The sequence below is a fragment of the Periplaneta americana genome, chromosome 2, assembly GCF_040183065.1.
Source record: "Periplaneta americana isolate PAMFEO1 chromosome 2, P.americana_PAMFEO1_priV1, whole genome shotgun sequence".
NCBI classification, from domain to species: domain Eukaryota; kingdom Metazoa; phylum Arthropoda; class Insecta; order Blattodea; family Blattidae; genus Periplaneta; species Periplaneta americana.
This window is the reverse complement of record NC_091118.1, coordinates 193634128-193648388: the sequence shown is the minus strand read 5'-3', so window position 1 is coordinate 193648388 and position 14261 is coordinate 193634128. Positions and strand designations below refer to the sequence as shown.

The following is a 14261-nucleotide window of genomic DNA, read 5'->3' as shown; positions in this document are numbered from 1 at the left end:
ATCTTCTTTCATTCAGTGGATGCATAGAATATCTTCTACTGACAAATCAAAATGTTCGCTTCCCGCATCCTCGTTGCTCCGATATGAACACTTGATTCTTTGACAATACCAAAGCGTTGCTAGATCGTTTCCTTTATCGTTTATCGTTGCTCCAACGTGTACGCACCCTTAGCCGACTGAGCTACGTCGGTGGCCTGTAAAAAAGCTGCATATCCATACGACATAGATAGACAAAGAATGGCTAATTTTATGTTTGAAATATGAAGATAAATCTCTGAAACAACTTTTATATTTATCGAAAACAGTTGTTTCCATTAAGTATTCTTCGATGGCTTTCGAAGTAATTTTAACGAATACTGGTTGGCGACAATGGAAAGAAACTGATGCCGTATGTTCATTTCATGGCAAATTTTTCTCTCGTGTATTGATACTAAAAATTGTTTAGAATATGCGATAAGATATACCTTCAGCGTATCTAATCGAAAACAGTAAAGAGTATTATCTTGTGTATACAGCATAATGTCTGTTGCCACCTGACTCCGGTTCCATGTGCACATGCGGCCCTCGGTTAGTTACGGGTTAGTTAGCCTTTTTTAGAACACGAGACAGTAATGGACTAGGATCTAATACGTGAACACAGATGATGATAATGGAAATATTTCAGATATACTACGTACTCAAAAAAACAGTGACATTTCATAAATAAGCCATAAAATGACTGTAACAACAATAAACGCATTCCCGACCAAATTTCCGAATTAATTTTCCCGAACCAAAAATCCCGAAAGCCTATTTTGTGGAATGGACATTTTCCTGAATTGGTTATCCCGAATGAACAGTATCTCGGATAAGTTATGTCGAATGTACTTCGTATCATATAGGTAGGATTTCATTCATTCATGTGTATAAATTATAAAACGATGTACAGATTTGCTGAATTTATAGATTTGTAAAATTGTATTAATTTCATAATTGAAACATAAGATTAATTCAATCGGAGATTTAATTAATCAATATCATATAAATATTATAAAAATGTATTTATAATCCTAACATTCCTATCTCAGGTAAAGTAGGGTTCTGTGTAAAATTGGAGTATAATAAATAAATAAATCATATACGTAAGTACTAGGTAGGTCTATGTGTCTTTAACTCTATAGCAGCATAATACATACATGCATTACATACAGTAAACAATGTCTTAATGTTGGTACGCATTTCACAAATTCAACACTTCGAAATCTTCAAGTAACGTAACACTTACTTACTGGCTTTTAAGGAACCCGGAGGTTCATTGCCGCCCTCACATAAGCCCGCCATTGGTCCCTATCCTGAGCAAGATTAATCCAGTCTCTATCATCATATCTCACCTCCCTCAAATCCATTTTAATATTATCTTCCCATCTACGTCTCGGTCTCCCTAAAGGTCTTTTTCCCTCCGGCCTCCCAACTAACAAGTACAGAGGTATGAAAATTATTAGAATAATTTTAATTTTAAAGGTTTTTTAATAGTTCCTTCAGAGATATTAATTGAATTGATGAATATTGGTATATATTACTATACTGATGTAGGATATATTTACTGCTAAAAATGCCGGAAAGCATTGTTGTACATTGGTATTTTTCATTTTTTTACAATTGTTATGGGAATTCAGAAATTATTATATTATGTTGGCGGAATTGGAAACATAAAAAATTATATGCACAAAACAGATGTATACGTTCATTTGAACCTTCACAACAATGTAAACGCAAAGAACAATTTGTTTAAAGTATTTCTTAAATAATTTTTGATGAATTAAATGCTATTATAGTCACAATCATGCCATGGTATGAAAGAAAAAATTTCACAACCTCGAGTGGGAATCGAGCCTGCGACTTCCTGGTCTCCAGTCAGGCGCTCTACCGCTGAGCTATCGCGCCTGACCGGAGACCAGGAAGTCGCAGGCTCGATTCCCACTCGAGGTTGTGAAATTTTTCTTTCATACCATGGCATGATTGTGACTATAATAGCATTTAATTCATTAATATGTCACATCAACGGACGTATATACGTCACCCAAACATCGTAAGATGAAGATTAATTTTTGATGTTTCCAATTCCGCCAACATAATATAATAATTTCTGAATTCCCATAACAATTGTAAAATAAGAAAAATACCAATGTACAACAATGCTTTCCGGCATTGTTAGCAGTAAATATATCCTACATCAGTATAGTAATATTATATACCAATATTCATCAATTCAATTAATATTTCTGAAGGAACTATTAAAAAACCTTTAAAATTAAGATTATTCTAATAATTTTCACACCTCTGTAACGTAACACACGGTACTAAAAGTTGAAATGGACAACAGACCTATTATTGTTGTTGTTATTATTATTATTATTATTATTATTATTATTATTATCATTAAAAATAAATCAGGAATAATGTGTGGCCATGCCCATTCTCTTGAAAGAAATTAGAGTAATTTCATAGTGCATACCTTGGTCTTGACTTCACACTTCGACTCTGGTTGTAATGTTGTTTGTTGTTGTTTAGTTAACTGTCCGAAGACAGGTCTGACACTCACAAGTGATGCCAAAAAGCACCACTTACGAGGCAACTAGGCCGGGAGATAATGGGGTAAGATGGCCAGTTCCTTTCCCCCCTCCATTGCATACATCGCCAATTAGCTACATATTACACTAATCAGACTTCAGATGCATACAAACAATTATTGTTCTTCCTCTGACACATATCGTCAAGTGAGATGTACTGCCTGGTAATAGAGATACAGTACATACGAGCCAGAAGTTCAATCAGAAGATTGGTTGTAATGGTTGCCTACTAATCGATTTTGTTGTTATTGTTGTCGAATGACGAATAGGTTTCAGATCGTGTATGTTTAATGATGAATCCACTTTCCATGTTTCTGGGCATGTTCGTTGGCACAGGATAAGATTATAGCAAGTAATATCACAAGAGTTCTCATCTTGCCGATAATTCGCGTGCGCGTATTACGAGTGAATCCAAGGAAATGAGAACTCGCATGATTGTTACCTAATAATCGGTTTTGTTCTTATTGTTGTGCAGTGACGAATGGGTTTCAGATCGTATATGTTTAGTGATGAATCCATTTTCCATGTTTCTGAGCATGTTCGTTGGCACAGGATAAGATTATGGTAGGTGATATTTGAATAAAACTATTTCGCGAATAATAAATAAATAAATAAATAATAAAAATAATATAGCATAATTATATTACTATTAAATAAGATACCCATTTAATTTGCGTAAGACTGGTTCACAATAAACCGGGAACGGAAACGACAGCGAGAACGAGAACGGAAATATTGTTAAAATAAATGTATTTAAATGTGAGTATTCACAATTATCTTCCACGCTCCCGTTCCCGGGCTCCAGCAAGCTTCTCGTTAATATTGTAAATTTTCACATTTAAATACATTTATTTTAACAATATTTCTGTACTCGTTCTCGTTCTCGGTTTATTGTGGACCAGCCTTAACTTAATATATAGTGCGTTCGCGTCACTCTTGGTCCGAAGAACGCGGGCGGAAGCAAGCCTGTAGAGGACGAGGTAACGCGGCATTTTAGATCCGTAATCTCCGGCGAATTGCACGCTTATTACTTTCATTAATTAATGGCATGCACACAATCATCATTTTATTTCACTAACCTGTGTTATAGTAGTTGCTGAAAGTGGTGTCCATTAGCATTCAGACATTTTTATGAAATTTGAATTGACACGCAAAAGTTCTTCTTTCGTTATCCTTCTAATTTCTATTCTTATAATTTATGTGTTTCAGTTCATTGATGATGCATTGTTAATGAGAAACAGTGAGAATATTTAACATGTGTACAGTTTGATTCAGGGATTTTGGCGCTTGCAAAAAGTACAGCTCGATTCAGCGTTAATGGCCCCTGTCCTTGGTTATTTGTGTAGTTAGCGAGCTGTATGTTGCGTCATAAGAAAGAAATTTAATCACAAATATGCATAAGAGGAGAAGAGGAAAGAGGAAGATTGAAAATAATATCTATACTGGAAGTTGAGGGACATCCATGTCAAGAAAATATGTCATCATGACATTATGCAAATCTGGCTTTCAGGTAGTAGCTCCCTGTTAAGCAGGTTTGAATAATTTCAAGGAAAAATTGTTCCCGGGGCCGGGTATCGATCCCGGGACCCTTCGCTTAGCGCATCATGACATTGTTTAGTCAACAGACGTAGTGGTTAGTAACGGGACATGTGGAAAAATATTGTGTTTAAGACGGAGTGTATCGCGACATGATAAGAAGGAAGTGTTAGGTGTTATGATTGTGCAGCCTGACCTGTGTGACCCTGCCTGCCAACAGTGATGAGCAACTCGCTCTTGGTCTGCTTACTTTTTGCAGGGGCCAAAATCCCTGAATCAAGCTGTAAGTAGATAGACTAAGAGCGAGTTACTCATCACAGCTGGTAGGCAGGGTCACACAGGTCAGGGCACACAGTCATAACATCAAACACTTCCTCTTTATCATGTCTCAGTACACTCCGTCTTAAAAACACAATATTCTTCCACACGTCCCGTTACTAACCACTACATCTGTTGACTAAACTAGTCATGATGACATATTTTCTTGACATGAGTGTCCCTCAGCTACGAGTATAGATATTATTTTCATTCTACCTCTTCCCTCTTCCCCTTCTATGCACATTTGTGATTAAATTTCTTTATTATGACGCAACACATAGCTCGCTCACTAGCCAAACAACCAAAGACAGGGGCCAATAACGTTGAATCGAGCTGTACGACAGAAGCGATAAGGTATTGCGTAAACAAATGCGCATCAGGTGCGATGTGATTGCAGTTGATAGGTGACTTTGATTTGTTAAAACTGAATAGATTCCTACCCTCCATTGGTGCATTGGTACATGAGCGAAATCGTCTCACGAAAATTCGTGCGTCATTGTTGTACGCGAGCGCAGTAGCCCGAAAATTAACGTCATGTATGCTTTTGCAAGAGCTAATGTGATCGATCCCTTCTTATTTGCGGAATTTACTGTAAATCTCGAAGAATTTATTACCATAGTGTTGGAACTGCCTGCAGTACCCCGAATTCCTAACGCTAATGCAGATAGTTCTCTCCGGAATTCTTTTGACGTAATTCGGGAATTCTTAAATGAAATATTTGACAAGACTATTGTTATTTCCTACACTTAAAAACCCTACAACCTTTTAACCCTTTTTAAGTATCGTGTAGGAACATAAGATGTGATAGACGCAACCATGCTAACATGAAAAATTAACTTATTATGCCCTTAAGTATGAAGGTTTATTCGCACAAAATTAACACATTTGTTGCATATAAATAATTTTGATTTTGCAAATAGCACGTTTCGTAAAATAAAATTTTCAGTTATAAATCTATTCAGGATAGCAGAAGATTAATGTAGGCCTAGTAGAAATGTCACTCCTATGTGCTTGCAATGTTTAACCCGAAGATAAACTTTCTGGTACTCATTTCTGTTGGAAGCTAAGTGAATCCCTATGACCACAATGTGGCCAAAAGAATTAAATCAATGGAGAAACTCCATGGCCTCATCGAACCTGCGATCTCTAGGCTTCCAACGCGACGCTACCGCGCATTTCATACTTAGCAGTATTGAGATAAAATATTACTTAAAATTTGAAACGTAATAAAATTAATTAATATATCATCTGATGTTCTCGAAATACTTGCAACATAATGATTGTCAAAAATTTATTACAAACATAGGCGGAGTTATTGGGGGGAGGGGGGGGCAGATCTGAACTCTTTTTTTTTTTTTTTTTTTTTTTCCCTCTCTCTATTAACGTTAGATTTGATTTTGTTTATGATAAAGTTTCTATGCTTAAATTGATGAATTAATATCTTCAGATCATGGTCTGGACTATAATATTATTTTAAATATCTAAATGTTTAAGAATTCCTATACCTCATTAATTTGAGGAATGGAAGTGTTGTATTGTTTCTTTTGTAACAGCCTGTACTCAAGTGTTAGAAGTCTGCAGGTGTTCAGGCCGATACTTGAAGATGTATGAATAACATACTGCACAACAATGCAGAAAAAAGAAAAGCGATCCCAGTATAATGTGTAAACTTAAAGACAAGATTAAATAAAATCATTAGAATGGAATAATTGTATTAAAAGAATTGTATTCCAATGGATACCATCCCATTGTGGAATCCTGGGAAACGAGAATGCGGATGCATTAGCAAAGAAGGGCAGCACTGCTACTTACAGACCTGTTACTAAATTTACGTATTACTCTGTGAAGAGATTTATTAAATCTACATACTTAGACTTCAACAAACAAAATTTGATAACACAATCCCAAGGGAAAAAATGGAACTCTCTGCATTAAAATCCACAGTTAATTCCCGATTTACCACGAAAATCGTCTGTAGCTGCATTTAGATTGGCAACAGGCCATGATTGTTTGGCTAAACACCTGCATAGAATTGGAATATATCAATCCCCTAACTGCCCATTGTGCAACTCAAACCAAGAAATGGATTCGGAATACCTCAAAATCTGTGCTTCATTGGCTGGTCATGATCATATTTTTGAAAAATATTGGAGTGCAAGAGGTCAAATGACTTTGTCAAACGCCTGGCATTAGAAAACTACAACAACAATGAAAATTAAACATAACCGCAACATAAACACAGAAGTTTGCGCCCAGGCTACCAAATGGGATCATTCACAATGATTCACATAAGCATTGACATAAACATTACCGTAAGACGTTAACATGGAAGTTTGCAAACTCCAAACTTTCATGCTTATGCTTACGTGATTTGCAAACAGAACACAATCGTGGAGCGCTGAAGTATACGACAGAATATGAGGACATAGCGTCGTTGTTATATTTCCATGGTTACCAAGAATGTTTGCTGTTATGTATATTTTCCCATCGTGAATGATCTTGATTTTACCGTAACGTTTATATTCTTAAGGTTAACGCTTACGTTATGTTTAATTTTCATTGTGAATGTGCCTTAATTCTTGTTCTTTCTCTTGCAGGAAACGTTGCTGATACAACTAGTCCGTGGGACATGCCCCACGTTAATAATGCCTGGACGTGAAGAAGAAAGCAAGTGCATTTCGAATGCTCAGTGTTCAATTCGTATTTACGGGTCAAAAACAATAACTGAACATAGTATTATGCCATCTTGCCGAGTAGTTTTATTGTGCCAGGCCTGCAGTGTTTTATTTTTTGTCTGTTTTATTTATTGTTAGAGTGTGTCCATGACTCATAGTTCCTCTGTGCAGCATCCCGAGTAGACAGCTTGATACAAATCTCAAGGGCTTCCATTTTTTGTCAGAAATAGTAGAGAACGCGTAGTTCAACATGGATGAGAAGAGGGCAAAGAGCTTGAAATCAATGTGCTAAAGCCAGTCTTTGAGCTGAGTTTGATTATTTTTTATAATGCATTGATTTCAGTGATACATTGCTGCAATCACAGAAATTTAGTATAATAATAGTTTGACAGTGATATTTATCTTGTGGAAGGCAAGCATTTTTATACGAGAACTTTTTAAAGTTTGTTTAGATACAGTACCTTGCGTAAATTGCGTAAATTGTTTCTAGAGTTTTATATACGTAATTATTTATTATAAAGCTTAGTGTCGTAGTATTTTAACCGCACTGTTTATTACTTGAGCCAAACTTTTTATTTAACCTAAAGAAAACAGTTTACACATTTTATCTACATTGTTGTGGATTGAAGCAAGAGTTGTCATCCCTTGTTTGCTGTTCATTTTATTAGAACAACAATGCCGTATATAAAATGCGGTATTTTTATTTTTATGTTAGAGGCACAATATTAGATTTTCACATAGATAATAACTTTTTTACCCTCACGGAAAAAAAAAAAGAGTTACATGTCATTCAAATGTGCATTGTAGTGCAACCTTAAAAACTGGTAATTTCCGTAATATTAATTGTTTTTGAGTAGGAATGGCAATGAATATTTCCTTTTATATATCTGTGGTCGGGAGGAAAAAGGTCTTAAGTAAAAATTTTATACTTTTCAGGAAAGCAGTAGAAAGATTGAAATTGGTGTCAATTATAGAGTTCTTTTAATTAAGAGGTTTTTCCTGGATATTATTTGTTTATATTTCTTCTAAAATAGATAATGTTGCTCATTTAACAATTTTCTTGATTATTTAAAAAAAATAGCCACACTTAAGCCCTTTTAAGACTAGAAGCCACACTGAGTAGAAGGGACTGTTAAACATAAGACCTTTTTCATGTCAAAATAAATGAGAAATGTAAATTACTAGGAATGCAAAATGGGTCTTAAACAATTATAGGACTGTTTACCCTGATGCTTAAAGTTTTAAAAGGAAAGGGCATCATTATGTAATAAAATGCTAAAATACAAGTTAGACCTTTTTAATAGGGAAGCATGGAAAGTAAACATGTGATGGTTTGTAAGGAATAAAGTATTAAATATTCTTAAGTCCTTTATTCTGTGTGTGCTCGATTCAAAAGATAGTTAGGACATTTGGTAACGCTCTATAAATCCAGTCAGGAGTCTTATTTGACTTTAACTGTTTTATCAGATTGTAGAGAATTGTTTCCGCTTTCAGAACATATAAAAATCTCATTTTCACAAAAAAATTGACTTAAGACCTTTTTCCTCCCTGCCACAGATATATAAAAAAAAGAAAATAAGCTTTTTTGCGTTTCCACGCATTTCGCACAGTTACATCTACTGGTCATTTCTGTCAGAGGGCGATATCTTTGCTGCTTACCAGACAGATGGCTGGTCTATTGTATAAAATGGCTGATGACGTAGGTACGAAGTGTGAGAATTCGGTAGAAAGCGGGTCATGGCTGTCTGTAACTGGTACTATTCTGGCATTTTCCTGAAGAGACTTGGAAAACCGAAATCAGGCTAACTGGCCTTTGGGATCGAATTCGCTCGAATACAAGGCAAGCTTGTCCACAACTCCACCATCCTCTGTATAAGAAACTAATAATAATAATAATAATAATAATTTGCATCCCTTTCACACGCTATGAAAACCATTGGGTTCATAGAGATTGTGCTTCATGGTTTGATGACTACAGATACGTGCTACTGATATTAATTTTTTTATTACTAAGGGTGTGATTTTTTTTATACGAGGGAGGATCGTCAAATAACATACAACAATTTCTTTACGGTATACTATTTTGGTTACGACATTAAAAGTTGGCAGATAGTTAGTTTGAATCTTGCGCTACAGACAGCAGAGGCTCAATTAGGTGTCACCCTGGCGGAACGAGCGGTAACTACTGAGTGAAGCTGGAACGTGTTCTAACATCATATACTTGTGAAGAGAAGCGAGATGTAGTCCGTTTTTTCTGAGCAAAACAAAAACGTCTGAGTGAAATCCACAGGAAAATGTTGGAGGTCTATGGTGCTGATTGTCTGGACCATAGCAACATCTCCAGGTGGTGCAGGTTCTTCGAAGAATGAAGTACGTTCTGGCCGACCAGTGACCGCTGCAACACCACCCAATGTTAGAGGCATTGAGGTGGCAGTCACCCACCCTACAGTCCAGACCTCGCACCGTCTGAGTTTCGCCTCTTCTGACCAATGAAAAAATTCCTAGGAGGCCAACACTTTGGTTCGGATGAAGAAGTGAAATCAGCCGTGCGCAGGTAGTTATATGCCTAGAAAATTGAGTTTTATGAATGAGGTGTACTGAATCTGGTGTCACGATGGGGAAAATGTGTCGAGAGACTTGGTTCCTGTGTTGAAAAATAGGTAAAACCTATAGCTTTTTTCTTCATTATTTCATTTTGTTTATCTATTAAATACGTTCCTACAGAAAGTTGTTGTGCATTACTTTTCGAACCTCCCTCGTATTAATGATATACGCGATATATGAATTAGGAATTTGCAAAAGGAATCAAGTCCGAAAAAGTAAAAATATGGACTTGCAAATTGAGTTTATACCCGTTTCTGGCTCGCCATACACTCTTACTGGATTACTTCTCGTGGAACCAAGTCCTATAGAATATACACATTTAAATTGTGTATCAACATGTTTGGACTGTCATACATCCAGATCCATACAAAAAGTTTTTTGTTGTTTTCTTAAAATTTACTTTTTTGGACTTGATCCTGTTTGCAAATTCCTGATTCATATGTTAAAAACTTAATTTTATGCATGTAAAATTCAAATCACTTAATGAAAATCCAGAATTAAAAGAAATATACCCGCGACTTTTCGCGAAATTGATAGAAATCCACGAAGTTACTTCATAATGACGATATTAAAAAAAAAAAAAAAAAAAACAGATTTTATGAAAAATTTCCACGAAAAATGACACTTTCTTCGAAATAAAACGTGAAAATTTTCTTCTTTATAAAGTATACACAAACATTTCTACATATTTGATCGTTCAGCATTACATGTGTGTGACATCTGGCAATGATGTATGCGTAGTTTCAGGAACTACTTCCAGAGAGCACCACAAGCAGACAATGGTCATTTCTCTTTCCTGAAACAAATGCCTTTGTGAGATCAAGAAAGCAGTGCCGTCACCCCCTCACAGCCGAATGAAATTGAATTCTGAATTTAATTAATTAGACAAACAATTTTCTGTTAGCTTTAAAGGGATTGTTTCAGTAATAATTAAAAAAAAATGTTATTTTATAATTTTTGAAGTTTCTTTAGTTGTGTGCGAAATTGCTTGTTTATTTTTTTTACGAAATATTAATCGAAATTAAACCATTTTAATCACCGAAATCAGGGTACAGTAATCACCATAAAATCACACACCTATTTATTACGAAACTGTGCTTAATTTTTTCCTGACATGAGAAAATGGATTTAAGTTCTTTTGCTGTGGAATATAAAACACCGCAAATTGACCTGTTCTGAATACTAAATGTTTACATAGAGAACAATTTAGAGAATATGCAGAGGAAGAAGATAAAAGAATTTCCTGTTTGCCTTGGTTGTGTAAGGTGAATAGTTAATATCACGATACAGCCACCTATGCCATTGGAAAGCGATCATAGTGTATGATGGAGACGAAACAGCTGTGAGGATTATTTGGAAGTTAAAAGGAAAAATGGCGTTCCTTTACCTGGGGCCCGTTCCATAAACCGACAAGTCAAGGAAGTGACACGGAAAAGCCAGACAGGCACACAGGTTTTGTTACCTAATGACAAGTAACAAGTGATAAGCAAATGACAACTGAATTTGTCTTGTCTTACCAGTATTTTATTTCTCAAAAAAAAAAGTTCATGTCCGCTATGTATGAGTCAATGTATCTGGAACTGATGCACATTAAACATAAAAAAACATAGTAAAAAATTAATTTCTTTCAATTAGAAATCAGACATACACAACAGTGACGTACATAAGAAATGACAGACGAGTTTCTTCCTGATTTTTTTTTTATTATACAGAATAATTTGGAAAAAGAAATAGTGGAGATGGTACCAATATCATTCAATAAAAGTTTTTCCAAGAGAAATTAGTTGTATATAGAAATATTTATACTTTTCGTTGCGAATTTTGTTGAAAACTAGAAAACTCTGGTGTCCAGAACAGGATGTCAAGAATGCCTCATTACTAGAGGATTATGACCCCTGCTGGAAGCATATTTGTTACTGCACTGAAGCAAATGTATTTTGACATCTATATTGCTTTTAAATGTTAATTTTCATAAATGGAAAAATATTATAAATTATTACAATATACATACCGTATAATAGTTCTATGTATTTTTTAATAACTACACCTTAAACCTTACAGTTTGTAAGAATGAAGCTTGATGTCTTAATTTTGGGATATTAAGTAATGAATTACGTATGCAATCAGAAAACCAAAGTTCATCTTTTTATTCGAGTGCATGTTAAATGATGTCATTCATGTATACCTTTTTAATAATAGCTTAACAACAGATAAAGGAACTGATTTTTTGTGAAAATGAGTAAAACATGAAAAAGCACCTGTCACGAAAGTGCATTAAGTACGGTAAAACTTGTTTTTTATGCACCAGCATTATAAACATCTTTGTTGCTCAAAATCATTCGTAAAAAGACATTTTATGAGACGTTTTCAATAAAATTGCCATAGCAACAATTACGTCATTAACTAGTTTGTATTAATAGCAGTCCTACGCCGTAGTGTCAATACTAACGAAAACAAATTACTAGTTTTAAAAGGAAGTAAATATTTTATTGATCAATAACGCAATTTTCTGAATGCTGAAATTAAACGTAAAAAATATAAACTCTAATCAACTAACCTGTTCTGATAGATACAATAGAATAAAACTACCCACTGAATGAAATGTAAAATTTAATCTGCTGATCTATTTCGATAGATAAAGTATGCCAGAAACACTGTTTCTGAAATCTATTTTAGTTTTCCTACTATCCAACCATTTAATACATTTCTCGTGTCCTCTTTCATAGCTTTCACGAGATTTTTCGGGAATGAAATTCAATTTAGCATATGAAACTCTTTTATAATGTTAATATAATTACTGCATTCCTAAACATTGATTCATACAGTAAAGTATAATTTTATAAACTAATTTCACAATATACTATTTTATTGTTTAATTGTGCATCTCTGGAGTAGTAGTGAAGAAATTGTAACTTATAAATGTAAGGAAGTGCTTCTGTGAAATACTTACTTACTTACTGACTTTTAAGGAACCCGGAAGTTCATTGCCGCCCTCACATAATCCCGCCATTGGTCCCTATACTGAGCAAGATTAATCCAGTCCCTACCATCATATCCCACCTCCCTCAAATCCATTTTAATATTATCTTCCCATCTATGTCTCGGCCTTCTCAAAGGTCTTTTCCCCTCTGGCCTCCCAACTAACACTCTATTTGCATTTCTGGATTCGCCCATACGTGCTACATGCCCAGCCCATCTCAAACGTCTGGATTTAATGCTGCTTCTGTGAAATACAAAAAAAAAAAAAAAAAAAAAAGTAAAATAATTGCTTATTTTAACTTCAAAATACACGAATTTAATGAGAGATTCAAGTTAACGTTTTTATAAAGTATGTGAAAGAAATATGAAATATCAATAGCAACAGCATGAAGTCATTGATTATTATTATTATTATTATTATTATTATTATTATTATTATTATTATCATTATTATCATTATTATTATTATTATTATTATTATTATTATTATTATTATTATACAAAATTATATAATTTTGATGTAGCCTAAATATTATAATTAAAGATAAAAGATAATGCAAAAGCACAATACACTAATAACAAAAAATACACGTTTCTCTTCATTTAAGTTTCAAACCTGACTTAAACTATATTGAGAATATAATACAATATACATATTACAAGTTGTATTAATAAATTATAACCGAGTCACATCCGAAAATGCAAGATGGAGATAAAATACGTCATCTCTCTCTCTCTCTCTCTCTCTCTCTCTCTCTCTCTCTCTCTCTCTCTCTCTCTCTCTTATGGTAAACAGTGCTAATATAGAATATCATCGAGATATTACTGTTGGATGTGTCCAACCAACAGCGAAAATGGCAGATGCATTGCAAGTTCATCCAAATAACAGTTTTAATCTGTAAATATTAATCAAAATAAATCATTGTTAAATTTTTTAATAATATTTAGTCTACAGCAAATGTTATTGTATTGCATTATAAGATAAGATGCTAATAGGAAGTTTATTTCGTGAAACAACTGTCCTATTAATGATGAACCAGTGCCTTTTTCTCCAGTTGAATCATAATCATCTGTGTTACGTAGGAGCATGATTTTCCATGAATTATTCCTAAAGAGTAAGACATTGTGTAGTTACTTCTGCATCTCTTATTTCGCCTTTTGTAAAAATGCTTCATATCACACGTGTTTAATTGTTCACAGCAAAGTTCTCTCATATTATGCCATTTTACATGCCAGACTTACTAACAAACAACAATTACTTGACAAGCTAAGTAAAAATTCTTTAACTTGTTACTGTTTTACTTGCCAGCTTGTTTGCTACAACTGAATGGCATAAGAACAAGGCTCCTGGGATTGAACTAATGTCCTTCTAGTCTCTTATTCGACTGAACTAACTAATTTCATTCGTATTTAATCTATTTTATTTTTGACAAATTTTTAAAAGAGATTTGCTCAATAGATTACGTAGAGTTTATCGTATTTATAATAATAATAATAATAATAATAATAATAATAATAATAATAATAAGAATAATAATTT

The 14261-nt window shown here is 34.1% G+C and overlaps 1 protein-coding gene across 5 annotated transcripts in view; it reads left to right on the top strand.

Annotated features, from left to right (window-relative positions):
* The window catches only part of Pld (Phospholipase D), a 151859-nt gene extending 138672 nt beyond the window's left edge, over positions 1–13187 (top strand). For all 5 annotated transcript variants that reach the window (XM_069819218.1, XM_069819219.1, XM_069819221.1 and 2 more), the window contains exon 24: positions 7061–13187. The gene's annotated coding sequence lies outside the window, so the exon portion shown is untranslated. The remainder of the gene's footprint in view (positions 1–7060) is intronic.
* Positions 13188–14261: the final 1074 nt, after the last annotated feature.